This window comes from Hyperoodon ampullatus, assembly GCF_949752795.1.
Source record: "Hyperoodon ampullatus genome assembly, chromosome: 7".
Lineage (NCBI taxonomy): Eukaryota > Metazoa > Chordata > Mammalia > Artiodactyla > Ziphiidae > Hyperoodon > Hyperoodon ampullatus.
In genome coordinates this window covers 37,638,390-37,653,911 of record NC_136920.1, presented here as the reverse complement: position 1 = coordinate 37,653,911, position 15,522 = coordinate 37,638,390, and positions in this window count along the sequence as shown.

The window sequence follows — 15,522 nt, the reverse complement described above, 5'->3', positions numbered from 1 at the left end:
TGAACCAGATTGTGTACACCTAGGACAAACAATATTCTAATCATTACCCTGATTAAAAAAACTAAAACAATGAACAAGAAGTAATGTAACATAAACTTATGGGGGTTTCTCCTGCCACATTCCATTTTAATTTACAACCTAGGAACAGGACTTCCAGAAAGGCTCTGCTGCCCTAGTAACCAGATTTGGGAATGGAGAAATGCTGCCGCCTTGTGGCCGTTTCCCACAACAGCAGCTTTAAACCCAGTGCTAATGGTCACTAAATATTCACACTCATTACAATCCTGTGAATGACACCTACCCTCAGAAACAATCCTGGGGTCGAAAACTGACCCAAAAATTCAATCTTGAGGGCAACCTTTCAAGAAGACAATTTCAAGAGGTTAATTGTACTCTCCGTTTTTTGCATTTTTTCTTTAACAGAAATTTTAAAAGGTGTGGAAAAATGAACATTAGAAATAATTAAAGACATGCAAATCCAAGTTACAAAAATCCTATCAGCGCACACCACTCAGAATGGCCATCAGCAAAAATTCTGCATACAATAAGTGCTGAAGGGGTTGTGGAGAAATGCCTACACTTGGTTCAAAGTGGGACATGATAAGTACCAGTAAGGAAAACACAGACGAGGTGCCTTGAAAAGGTAAATACTGAGCTACCATTCAATCAAGCATACCCGCTGCTGGGCCTATCGCCTGAGAGGATGAGAATCAAAAAGTCACAGGCTGGGCTTCACTGGTGGCACAGTGGTTGAGAGTCGGCCACCAATGCAGGGGATGTGGGTTCATGCCCCGGTGCGGGAAAATCCAACATGCCGTGGAGCGGCTTGTCCTGTGAGCTATGGCTGCTGGGCCTGCGCGTCCGGAGCCTGTGCTCTCCAATGGGAGGGGCCACGGCAGGGTGAGGCCCACGTACCACAAAAAAAAAGACACAGGTTGGCAATCCTGCACTCGAGCAATATTTACCATAGCCAACACTTGGAAGCTATGAAAATGTCCATCAACAGAGGAATGCCCAAAGAAGAAGTGGTCCATGTACAAAATAGAATATGACTCCAACAAAAAAATATAAATTCAATTTAGAAAACAAACATATGTAAGCAGACATCAGCTTTGGGGCTTTATCCGGGCACATTCCACTCGAATTTATAACCGAGGAACACCACTGCCAGGAAAGTCTGTTTCCCTAGTTACCAGATTGGGAAAAGCAGAAATGCTGCCACCCTCTGGCCGATACCTGCAACAGCAGCTTGAAAACCTGTGCTAAGGGTCACTTCATATGCACCAGTACTGGAGGGCTGTAAATGAAACCTGCCCTCAAAATGTCTTGAGGGTGGTAATGGCCAAAATATTTCTAAATGTCACACATACTTCACGAAAACAATTTGAAGAGGTAAGCTGTAATCACAGTTTGAAGAAAAAAAGGACATGCCAGAAAGCTCAAGTTCAAGGGATTCTGAGACGCATGCAAAGCCCCACAAAGAGGTATCAGCTCACACTAGTCAGAATAAACATCAGCAAAAAAAACCTACAAACAATAAATGCTGAAGTTGTTGTGGAGTAGTGCATACCCCCTCAACTTTAAGTGGGATGTAACCTGGTAAGAGCCACTAATGACAACAGAATGCAGGTGCCTTTACAAGGTAAACATTTTGCTACCATATGATCCAGCAGGCCCACTCCTGGGCCTATAACCTAAGAAGACAGAATTGGAAAGACACAGGCAGGCAAATGTGCATTGCCGCAGCATTACAATAGCCAAGACGTGGAAGCAACCAAAAAGTCCATCAACAGATGAGTGGACAAAGAAGAAGTGGTACATGTACAGACGGAATATTAGCCAAGGAAGAAAAGGACACAATGCCATTTGCAGCACCGTAGATGAGTCTAGACTTAATCACACAACTTGTGGTATGTCAGAAAGAGAAAGACACATATCGTATGATATCACTTATAGGTGTTACCTATAAATTGATACCACTGAAGATATTTCCACAGAGAAGGGCAACCACAGATTCATTAAACAAACTTATGGTTCACCAATGGAAATTTGGGAGGATTGGATACATTAGCATATTCGGGTTAAGAGGCATATACAAACACAGGTGAAATATAGAATCACCAAACACCTATGGAATACCAAGAGAAGACTACTCAACATTCTGTCATAACGTACATGGAAAAGGATCCCAGGAAGAATAGACATATGTTTATGTGTAAAAGAACCACATCTTGCACACCTAGAACAAGCCAAACATTGTAATCAAACTTGCTGTGATAAAAAATAAAAATTAAATTAAAAAAGCGAACCAGAAGTAGTGAGACATAAACATAAAGGGCTTTTTCCTGGCACATTCCATTCTAAATTACAACCTAGAACACGACTTCCATTGAGGCTCTGTTGCCCTAGTAACCAGATTTGGTAAAGGAGAACTGCTGCCACCTTGTGGGCGTTTCACACAACAGCAGCTTTCATCCCAGCGCTAATGGTCAGTTGATATTCGAAATAATTGAAGGCCTGTAAATCACACCTGCCCTGAAAACAAACCCTGGGGTTGTATATCGACCAAAAATTCAAAAGACGTCCACATTTCAAACCGACAGTTTCAAGAGGCATAATTTATGCACATTTGGCTTCTGTTTCCCTTTCTGTCTTCCTTTTTTGTGAAAACTCGGGAATGGAACAAGGGTGAACATCAGGAATTAATAAGGCCATGCAAATCCAGTGTACAAAAACGTTCGCCTCACAGCCGTCAGAATGATCATCAGCAAAAAAAAGGCTCAAAGAATAAATGCTGAAGGGGTTTTAGAGAACTGCATACCCTTTAGCTGCTGGTGGGATGTAACCTGTTAACAGCCAGTAGTGAGAACAGAATGGAGGTGCATTTAAGGGTAAACATGGAGCTACCATGTGATCTGGTAGGCCCACTCATGGGCCTATCACGTGAGTAGACCAGAATCAAAAAGACACAGGCTGGCAATCCTGCACTGCAGCAACATGTACCACAGCCAAGACCTGGAAGAATCCAAAATGTCCATCAACAGAAAAATGCACCAAGAAGAAGTCGTCCATGTACACAATGGAATAATAGCCATGAAAAAGCATGGAACAGTGCCGTTGGCACCACCACAGAGGGATCTACAGATAATCACCCAACTTGAAGTAGGAAAGAAACCGAAAGACAGATATCCTATGACATCACTTATAGGCGTTACCTAAAAATTGATACCCATGAAATAATTTCCAAGAGAAGGACACACATAGATTCAGAAAACCAAATTAGGTTTAACCACATGGAAAGGTGTAAGGAATGTATGAATTAGGATACGGGGGTTTACACACATATACTAATACATATGAAATATATAATCACAAAATACCTATGCAATACGAAGACAGGTCTACTCAACACTCTATAAAAACATCCACGGGAAAGGAGCCAAAGAGGAACAGACAGATACATTGATAGGATGAACCAGAAACTGTACACCTAGGAGAATCTACATTTTTATCAAATTGGCTCTGATAATTAATAAAAATTAAATTTAAAAAACAAACAACAATGTAGGAGATATAAGCTCTTGGGGGATTGCGCTGGCACATTCCACTCTAATTTGCAGCTTACTAACACGATCTCCAGGAAAGCTCTGTTGCCCAAAAACACAGAGTTGGAAATGTAGAAATGCGGCCGCCTTGAGGCCGTTTCCCACAAGAGCAGCTTTAAACCCACAGTTAATGGTCACTTAACATTCACAGGGACTTAGGGCTGTAAAGGACACCTGCCCTAAATAATTGTGCGGAGGTAGGGAATGGCCAAACAAATTCAAAACTGGCAAATTTTCAAGGAGGTAGTATGGAGGGGTAAGTTTGACTCACTCATTTTCAAAAAAGAGGAAAATGGATAAAAGCTCAACATGAGGAATTATATGACTCATGCAAATCTAACCTCCAGAAAGGTTTCAACTCACACATGTCAACTACCATCAGCTAAAAGTCTATAAACAATAAATGCTGAAGGGGTTTAAGACAACTGTGTACCCTCTAGCTGCTGGTGAGTTGTAAAGTGGTAACAGCCAATAATGAGAACAGAAAGGAGCTGCGTTTAAATGAAAAAAATTGAGCCACCATTCCATTCAGCAGGCCCACCGCTGAGCCTCTCACCTGAGAAATCCAGAGTCAAGGAGGCACAGGCTTCAACAGCTGCACTGCAGGAATTTTCACAATAGCCAAGACACGGAAGCAACCAAAATGTCCATCACCAGATGAGTGGAAAAAGAAGTGGTCCATGTACAAAAAGGAATATTTGCCATGGAAAACAATGAAACACTGCTCTTTGAGGTACCATAGATGAGCCTAGAGATAATCACAGAACATGAGGTAAGTCGGAAAGCAAAAGACATATCCTATGATATCACTTATAGGCGTTATCTAACAACTGACACAAATGAACATATTTCCACAGACTTAGAAAACAAACTATGCTTATCCAAAAGGAAAGGTGGCGGGAATGGAAAAGTTAATCTTAGGGTTACCATACGTGTACAAATACCTATTAAATACATATATCAAAAAGACCGACCATATAGCAAGGGAGGTCTATGGAACACTCTGCAACAATTTACATGGCAAGTGGATCTGTACATGAATATATATATATATATATATATGTTATGCACAAATGAACCAGATTGTGTACACCTAGGACAAACAATATTCTAATCATTACCCCGATTAAAAAAACTAAAACAACGAACAAGAAGTAATGTAACATAAACTTATGGGGGTTTCACCTGCCACATTCCATTTTAATTTACCACCTAGGAACAGGACTTCCAGAAAGGCTCTGCTGCCCTAGTAACCAGATTTGGGAATGGAGAAATGCTGCCGCCTTGTGGCCGTTTCCCACAACAGCAGCTTTAAACCCAGTGCTAATGGTCACTAAATATTCACACTCATTACAATCCTGTGAATGACACCTACCCTCAGAAACAATCCTGGGGTCGAGAACTGACCCAAAAATACAACCTTGAGGGCAACCTTTCAAGAAGACAATTTCAAGAGGTTAATTGTACTCTCGGTTTTTTGCATTTTTTCATTAACAGAAATTTTAAAAGGTGTGGAAAAATGAACATTAGAAATATTTAAAGACATGCAAATCCAAGTTACAAAAATCCTATCAGCGGACACCACTCAGAATGGCCATCAGCAAAAATTCTGCAAACAACAAATGCTGAAGGGGTTGTGGAGAAATGCCTACACTTGGTTCAACGTGGGACATGATAAGTACCAGTAAGGAAAACACAGATGAGGTGCCTTGAAAAGGTAAATACTGAGCTACCATTCAATCAAGCATACCCACTGCTGGGCCTATCGCCTGAGAGGATGAGAATCAAAAAGTCACAGGCTGGGCTTCAGGGGTGGCGCAGTGGTTGAGAGTCGGCCACCAATGCAGGGGATATGGATTCATGCCCCGGTGCGGGAAAATCCAACATGCCGTGGAGCGGCTTGTCCTGTGAGCTATGGCTGCTGGGACTGCGTGTCCGGAGCCTGTGCTCTCCAGTGGGAGGGGCCACGGCAGGGTGAGGCCCACGTACCACAAAAAAAAACAAAAACAGGTTGGCAATCCTGCACTCGAGCAATATTTACCATAGCCAACACTTGGAAGCTATGAAAATGTCCATCAACAGAGGAATGCACAAAGAAGAAGTGGTCCATGCACAAAAGAGAATATGACTCCAACAAAAAAATATAAATTCAATTTAGAAAACAAACATATGTAAGCAGACATCAGCTTTGGGGCTTTATCCGGGCACATTCCACTCGAATTTATAACCGAGGAACACCACTGCCAGGAAAGTCTGTTTCCCTAGTTACCAGATTGGGAAAAGCAGAAATGCTGCCGCCCTCTGGCCATTACCTGCAACAGCAGCTTGAAAACCTGTGCTAAGGGTCACTTCATATGCACCAGTACTGGAGGGCTGTAAATGAAACCTGCCCTCAAAATGTCTTGAGGGATGTAATGGCCAAAATATTTCTGAATGTCACCATACTTCACAAAAACAATTTGAAGAGGTAAGATGTAATCACAGTTTGAAGAAAAAAAGGATATGCCAGAAAGCTCAAGTTCAAGGGATTCTGAGACGCATGCAAAGCCAACCACAAAGAGGTATCAGCTCACACTAGTCAGAATAAACATCAGCAAAAAAACCTACAAACAATAAATGCTGAAGTTGTTGTGGAGTAGTGCATAACCCCTCAACTTTAAGTGGGATGTAACCTGGTAAGAGCCACTAATGACAACAGAATGCAGGTGCCTTTACAAGGTAAACATTTTGCTACCATATGATCCAGCAGGCCCACTCCTGGGCCTATAACCTAAGAAGACAGAATTGGAAAGACACAGGCAGGTAAATGTGCATTGCCGCAGCATTACAATAGCCAAGACATGGAAGCAACCAAAAAGTCCATCAACAGATGAGTGGACAAAGAAGAACTGGTACATGTACAGACAGAATATTAGCCAAGGAAAAAAAGGACACAATGCCATTTGCAGCACCGTAGATGAGTCTAGACGTAATCACACAACTTGTAGTATGTCAGAAAGAGAAAGACACATATCGTGTGATATCACTTAGAGGTGTTACCTATAAATTGATACCACTGAAGATATTTCCACAGAGAAGGGCAACCACAGATTCATTAAACAAACTTATGGTTCACCAATAGAAATTTGGGAGGATTGGTTACATTAGCATATTCGGGTCAAGAGGCATATACAAACATAGGTGAAATATAGAATCACCAAACACCTATGGAATACCAAGAGAAGACTACTCAACATTCTGTCATAACGTACATGGAAAAGGATCCCAGGAAGAATAGACATATGTTTATGTGTAAAAGAACCACATCTTGCACACCTAGAACAAGCCAAACATTGTAATCAAACTTGCTGTGATAAAAAAATAAAAATTAAATTAAAAAAGAGAACCAGAAGTAGTGAGACATAAACATAAAGGGCTTTTTCCTGGCACATTCCATTCTAAATTACAACCTAGAACACGACTTCTCTTGAGGCTCTGTTGCCCTAGTAACCAGATTTGGTAAAGGAGAACTGCTGCCACCTTGTGGGCGTTTCACACAACAGCAGCTTTCATCCCAGCGCTAATGGTCAGTTGATATTCGAAATAATTGAAGGCCTGTAAATCACACCTGCCCTGAAAACAAACCCTGGGGTTGTATATCGACCAAAAAATTCAAAAGACGTCCACATTTCAAACCGACAGTTTTAAGAGGCATAATTTATGCACATTTGGCTTCTGTTTCTCTTTCTGTCTTTCTTTTTTGTGAAAAATCGGGACTGGAACAAGGGTGAACATCAGGAATTAAGAAAGCCATGCAAATCCAGTGTACAAAAACGTTCGCCTCACAGCCGTCAGAATGATCATCAGCAAAAAAAAGTCTACAAAGAATAAATGCTGAAGGGGTTTTAGAGAACTGAATACCCTTCAGCTGCTGGTGGGATGTAACTTGTTAACAGCCAGTAGTGAGAACAGAATGGAGGTGCATTTAAGGGTAAACATGGAGCTACCATGTGATCTGGTAGGCCCACTCATGGGCCTATCACGTGAGTAGACCAAAATCAAAAAGACACAGGCTGGCAATCCTGCACTGCAGCAACATGTACCACAGCCAAGACCTGGAAGAATCCAAAATGTCCATCAACAGAAAAATGCACCAAGAAGAAGTCGTCCATGTACACAATGAAATAATAGCCATGAAAAAGCATGGAACAGTGCCGTTGGCACCACCACAGAGGGATCTACAGATAATCACCCAACTTGAAGTAGGAAAGAAACCGAAAGACAGATATCCTATGACATGACTTATAGGCGTTACCTAAAAATTGATACCCATGAAATAATTTCCAAGAGAAGGACACACATAGATTCAGAAAACCAAATTAGGTTTAACCACATGGAAAGGTGTAAGGAATGTATGAATTAGGATATGGGGGTTAACAGACATATACTAATAGATATGAAATATATAATCACAAAATACCTATGGAATACGAAGACAGGTCTACTCAACACTCTATAAAAACATCCACGGGAAAGGAGCCAAAGGGGAATAGACAGATACATTGATAGGATGAACCAGAAACTGTACACCTAGGAGAATCTACATTTTTATCAAATTGGCTCTGATAATTAATAAAAATTAAATTTAAAAAACAAACAACAATGTAGGAGATATAAGCTCTTGGGGGATTGCGCTGGCACATTCCACTCTAATTTGCAGCTTACTAACACGATCTCCAGGAAAGCTCTGTTGCCCAAAAACACAGAGTTGGAAATGTAGAAATGCGGCCGCCTTGAGGCCGTTTCCCACAAGAGCGGCTTTAAACCCACAGTTAATGGTCACTTAACATCCACAGGGACTTAGGGCTGTAAAGGACACCTGCCCTAAATAATTGTGTGGAGGTAGGGAATGGCCAAACAAATTCAAAACTGGCAAATTTTCAAGGAGGTAGTATGGAGGGGTAAGTTTGACTCACTCATTTTCAAAAAAGAGGAAAATGGATAAAAGCTCAACATGAGGAATTATATGACTCATGCAATTCTAACCTCCAAAAAGGTTTCAACTCACACATGTCAACTACCATCAGCTAAAAGTCTATAAACAATAAATGCTGAAGGGGTTTAAGACAACTGTGTACCCTCTAGCTGCTGGTGAGATGTAAAGTGGTAACAGCCAATAATGAGAACAGAAAGGAGCTGCGTTTAAATGAAAAAAATTGAGCCACCATTCCATTCAGCAGGCCCACTGCTGAGCCTCTCACCTGAGAAATCCAGAGTCAAGGAGGCACAGGCTTCAACAGCTGCACTGCAGGAATTTTCACAATAGCCAAGACACGGAAGCAACCAAAATGTCCATCACCAGATGAGTGGAAAAAGAAGTGGTCCATGTACAAAAAGGAATATTTGCCATGGAAAACAATGAAACACTGCTCTTTGAGGCACCATAGATGAGCCTAGAGATAATCACAGAACATGAGGTAAGTCGGAAAGCAAAAGACATATCCTATGATATCACTTATAGGCGTTATCTAACAACTGACACAAATGAACATATTTCCACAGAGAAAGACACTCACAGACTTAGAAAACAAACTATGCTTATCCAAAAGGAAAGGTGGCAGGAATGGAAAAGTTAATCTTAGGGTTACCATACGTGTACAAATACCTATTAAATACATATATCAAAAAGACCGACCATATAGCAAGGGAGGTCTATGGAACACTCTGCAACAATTTACATGGCAAGTGGATCTGTACATGAATATATATATATATATATATATATATATATATATATATATATATATATATATATATATATATATATGTTATGCACAAATGAACCAGATTGTGTACACCTAGGACAAACAATATTCTAATCATTACCCCGATTAAAAAAACTAAAACAACGAACAAGAAGTAATGTAACATAAACTTATGGGGGTTTCTCCTGCCACATTCCATTTTAATTTACAACCTAGGAACAGGACTTCCAGAAAGGCTCTGCTGCCCTAGTAACCAGATTTGGGAATGGAGAAATGCTGCCGCCTTGTGGCCGTTTCCCACAACAGCAGCTTTAAACCGTGCTAATGGTCACTAAATATTCACACTCATTACAATCCTGTGAATGACACCTACCCTCAGAAACAATCCTGGGGTCGAAAACTGACCCAAAAATTCAACCTTGAGGGCAACCTTTCAAGAAGACAATTTCAAGAGGTTAATTGTACTCTCCGTTTTTTGCATTTTTTCATTAACAGAAATTTTAAAAGGTGTGGAAAAATGAACATTAGAAATATTTAAATACATGCAAATCCAAGTTACAAAAATCCTATCAGCGCACACCACTCAGAATGGCCATCAGCAAAAATTCTGCAAACAACAAATGCTGAAGGGGTTGTGGAGAACTGCCTACACTTGGTTCAACGTGGGACATGATAAGTACCAGTAAGGAAAACACAGATGAGGTGCCTTGAAAAGGTAAATACTGAGCCACCATTCAATCAAGCATACCCACTGCTGGGCCTATCGCCTGAGAGGATGAGAATCAAAAAGTCACAGGCTGGGCTTCACTGGTGGCACAGTGGTTGAGAGTCAGCCACCAATGCAGGGGAGGTGGGTTCATGCCCCGGTGCGGGAAAATCCAACATGCCGTGGAGCGGCTTGTCCTGTGAGCTATGGCTGCTGGGACTGCGTGTCCGGAGCCTGTGCTCTCCAGTGGGAGGGCCACGGCAGGGTGAGGCCCACGTACCACAAAAAAAAAAAAAACAGGTTGGCAATCCTGCACTCGAGCAATATTTACCATAGCCAACACTTGGAAGCTATGAAAATGTCCATCAACAGAGGAATGCACAAAGAAGAAGTGGTCCATTTACAAAACAGAATATGACTCCAACAAAAAAATATAAATTCAATTTAGAAAACAAACATATGTAAGCAGACATCAGCTTTGGGGCTTTATCCGGGCACATTCCACTCGAATTTATAACCGAGGAACACCACTGCCAGGAAAGTCTGTTTCCCTAGTTACCAGATTGGGAAAGGCAGAAATGCTACCGCCCTCTGGCCATTACCTGCAACAGCAGCTTGAAAACCTGTGCTAAGGGTCACTTCATATGCACCAGTACTGGAGGGCTGTAAATGAAACCTGCCCTCAAAATGTCTTGAGGGATGTAATGGCCAAAATATTTCTGAATGTCACACATACTTCACGAAAACAATTTGAAGAGGTAAGCTGTAATCACAGTTTGAAGAAAAAAAGGACATGCCAGAAAGCTCAAGTTCAAGGGATTCTGAGACGCATGCAAAGCCCCACAAAGAGGTATCAGCTCACACTTGTCAGAATAAACATCAGCAAAAAAAACCTACAAACAATAAATGCTGAAGTTGTTGTGGAGTAGTGCATACCCCCTCAACTTTAAGTGGGATGTAACCTGGTAAGAGACACTAATGACAACAGAATGCAGGTGCCTTTACAAGGTAAACATTTTGCTACCATATGATCCAGCAGGCCCACTCCTGGGCCTATAACCTAAGAAGACAGAATTGGAAAGACACAGGTAGGCAAATGTGCATTGCCGCAGCATTACAATAGCCAAGACATGGAAGCAACCAAAAAGTCCATCAACAGATGAGTGGACAAAGAAGAACTGGTACATGTACAGACGGAATATTAGCCAAGGAAAAAAAGGACACAATGCCATTTGCAGCACCGTAGATGAGTCTAGACGTAATCACACAACTTGTAGTATGTCAGAAAGAGAAAGACACATATCGTGTGATATCACTTAGAGGTGTTACCTATAAATTGATACCACTGGAGATATTTCCACAGAGAAGGGCAACCACAGATTCATTAAACAAACTTATGGTTCACCAATGGAAATTTGGGAGGATTGGTTACATTAGCATATTCGGGTCAAGAGGCATATACAAACATAGGTGAAATATAGAATCACCAAACACCTATGGAATACCAAGAGAAGACTACTCAACATTCTGTCATAACGTACATGGAAAAGGATCCCAGGAAGAATAGACATATGTTTATGTGTAAAAGAACCACATCTTGCACACCTAGAACAAGCCAAACATTGTAATCAAACTTGCTGTGATAAAAAATAAAAATTAAATTAAAAAAGAGAACCAGAAGTAGTGAGACATAAACATAAAGGGCTTTTTCCTGGCACATTCCATTCTAAATTACAACCTAGAACACGACTTCCATTGAGGCTCTGTTGCCCTAGTAACCAGATTTGGTAAAGGAGAACTGCTGCCACCTTGTGGGCGTTTCACACAACAGCAGCTTTCATCCCAGCGCTAATGGTCAGTTGATATTCGAAATAATTGAAGGCCTGTAAATCACGCCTGCCCTGAAAACAAACCCTGGGGTTGTATATCGACCAAAAAATTCAAAAGACGTCCACATTTCAAACCGACAGTTTCAATAGGCATAATTTATGCACATTTGGCTTCTGTTTCTCTTTCTGTCTTTCTTTTTTGTGAAAAATCGGGAATGGAACAAGGGTGAACATCAGGAATTAAGAAAGCCATGCAAATCCAGTGTACAAAAACGTTCGCCTCACAGCCGTCAGAATGATCATCAGCAAAAAAAAGTCTACAAAGAATAAATGCTGAAGGGGTTTTAGAGAACTGCATACCCTTCAGCTGCTGGTGGGATGTAACTTGTTAACAGCCAGTAGTGAGAACAGAATGGAGGTGCATTTAAGGGTAAACATGGAGCTACCATGTGATCTGGTAGGCCCACTCATGGGCCTATCACGTGAGTAGACCACAATCAAAAAGACACAGGCTGGCAATCCTGCACTGCAGCAACATGTACCACAGCCAAGACCTGGAAGAATCCAAAATGTCCATCAACAGAAAAATGCACCAAGAAGAAGTCGTCCGTGTACACAGTGGAATACTAGCCATGAAAAAGCATGGAACAGTGCCGTTGGCACCACCACAGAGGGATCTACAGATAATCACCCAACTTGAAGTAGGAAAGAAACCGAAAGACAGATATCCTATGACATGACTTATAGGCGTTACCTAAAAATTGATACCCATGAAATAATTTCCAAGAGAAGGACACACATAGATTCAGAAAACCAAATTAGGTTTAACCACATGGAAAGGTGTAAGGAATGTATGAATTAGGATACGGGGGTTAACACACATATACTAATACATATGAAATATATAATCACAAAATACCTATGGAATACCAAGACAGGTCTACTCAACACTCTATAAAAACATCCACGGGAAAGGAGCCAAAGAGGAATAGACAGATACATTGATAGGATGAACCAGAAACTGTACACCTAGGAGAATCTACATTTTTATGAAATGGGCTCTGATAGTTAATAAAAATTAAATTTAAAAAACAAACAACAATGTAGGAGATATAAGCTCTTGGGGGATTGCGCTGGCACATTCCACTCTAATTTGCAGCTTACTAACACGATCTCCAGGAAAGCTCTGTTGCCCAAAAATACAGAGTTGGAAATGTAGAAATGCGGCCGCCTTGAGGCCGTTTCCCACAAGAGCGGCTTTAAACCCACAGTTAATGGTCACTTAACATTCACAGGGACTTAGGGCTGTAAAGGACACCTGCCCTAAATAATTGTGTGGAGGTAGGGAATGGCCAAACAAATTCAAAACTGGCAAATTTTCAAGGAGGTAGTATGGAGGGGTAAGTATGACTCACTCATTTTCAAAAAAGAGGAAAATGGATAAAAGCTCAACATGAGGAATTATATGACTCATGCAAATCTAACCTCCAAAAAGGTTTCAACTCACACATGTCAACTACCATCAGCTAAAAGTCTATAAACAATAAATGCTGAAGGGGTTTAAGACAACTGTGTACCCTCTAGCTGCTGGTGAGATGTAAAGTGGTAACAGCCAATAATGAGAACAGAAAGGAGCTGCGTTTAAATGAAAAAAATTGAGCCACCATTCCATTCAGCAGGCCCACTGCTGAGCCTCTCACCTGAGAAATCCAGAGTCAAGGAGGCACAGGCTTCAACAGCTGCACTGCAGGAATTTTCACAATAGCCAAGACACGGAAGCAACCAAAATGTCCATCACCAGATGAGTGGAAAAAGAAGTGGTCCATGTACAAAAAGGAATATTTGCCATGGAAAACAATGAAACACTGCTCTTTGAGGCACCATAGATGAGCCTAGAGATAATCAGAGAACATGAGGTAAGTCGGAAAGCAAAAGACATATCCTATGATATCACTTATAGGCGTTATCTAACAACTGACACAAATGAACATATTTCCACAGACTTAGAAAACAAACTATGCTTATCCAAAAGGAAAGGTGGCGGGAATGGAAAAGTTAATCTTAGGGTTACCATACGTGTACAAATACCTATTAAATACATATATCAAAAAGACCGACCATATAGCAAGGGAGGTCTATGCAACACTCTGCAACAATTTACATGGCAAGTGGATCTGTACATGAATATACATATATATATATATATATATATATATATATATATTATGCACAAATGAACCAGATTGTGTACACCTAGGACAAACAATATTCTAATCATTACCCCGATTAAAAAAACTAAAACAACGAACAACAAGTAATGTAACATAAACTTATGGGGGTTTCTCCTGCCACATTCCATTTTAATTTACAACCTAGGAACAGGACTTCCAGAAAGGCTCTGCTGCCCTAGTAACCAGATTTGGGAATGGAGAAATGCTGCCGCCTTTTGGCCGTTTCCCACAACAGCAGCTTTAAACCCAGTGCTAATGGTCACTAAATATTCACACTCATTACAATCCTGTGAATGACACCTACCCTCAGAAACAATCCTGGGGTCGAAAACTGACCCAAAAATTCAACCTTGAGGGCAACCTTTCAAGAAGACAATTTCAAGAGGTTAATTGTACTCTCCGTTTTTTGCATTTTTTCTTTAACAGAAATTTTAAAAGGTGTGGAAAAATGAACATTAGAAATATTTAAAGACATGCAAATCCAAGTTACAAAAATCCTATCAGCGCACACCACTCAGAATGGCCATCAGCAAAAATTCTGCAAACAACAAATGCTGAAGGGGTTGTGGAGAAATGCCTACACTTGGTTCAACGTGGGACGTGATAAGTACCAGTAAGGAAAACACAGATGAGGTGCCTTGAAAAGGTAAATACTGAGCTACCATTCAATCAAGCATACCCACTGCTGGGCCTATCGCCTGAGAGGATGAGAATCAAAAAGTCACAGGCTGGGCTTCACTGGTGGCGCAGTGGTTGAGAGTCGGCCACCAATGCAGGGGATATGGGTTCATGCCCCGGTGCAGGAAAATCCAACATGCCGTGGAGCGGCTTGTCCTGTGAGCTATGGCTGCTGGGACTGCACGTCCGGAGCCTGTGCTCTCCAATGGGAGGGGCCACGGCAGGGTGAGGCCCACGTACCACAAAAAAAAAAGACACACGTTGGCAATCCTGCACTCGAGCAATATTTACCATAGCCAACACTTGGAAGCTATGAAAATGTCCATCAACAGAGGAATGCACAAAGAAGAAGTGGTCCATGTACAAAATAGAATATGACTCCAACAAAAAAATATAAATTCAATTTAGAAAACAAACATATGTAAGCAGACATCAGCTTTGGGGCTTTATCCGGGCACATTCCACTCGAATTTATAACCGAGGAACACCACTGCCAGGAAAGTCTGTTTCCCTCGTTACCAGATTGGGAAAAGTAGAAATGCTGCCGCCCTCTGGTCGTTACCTGCAACAGCAGCTTGAAAACCTGTGCTAAGGGTCACTTCATATGCACCAGTACTGGAGGGCTGTAAATGAAACCTGCCCTCAAAATGTCTTGAGGGACGTAATGGCCAAAATATTTCTGAATGTCACACATACTTCACGAAAACAATTTGAAGAGGTAAGCTGTAA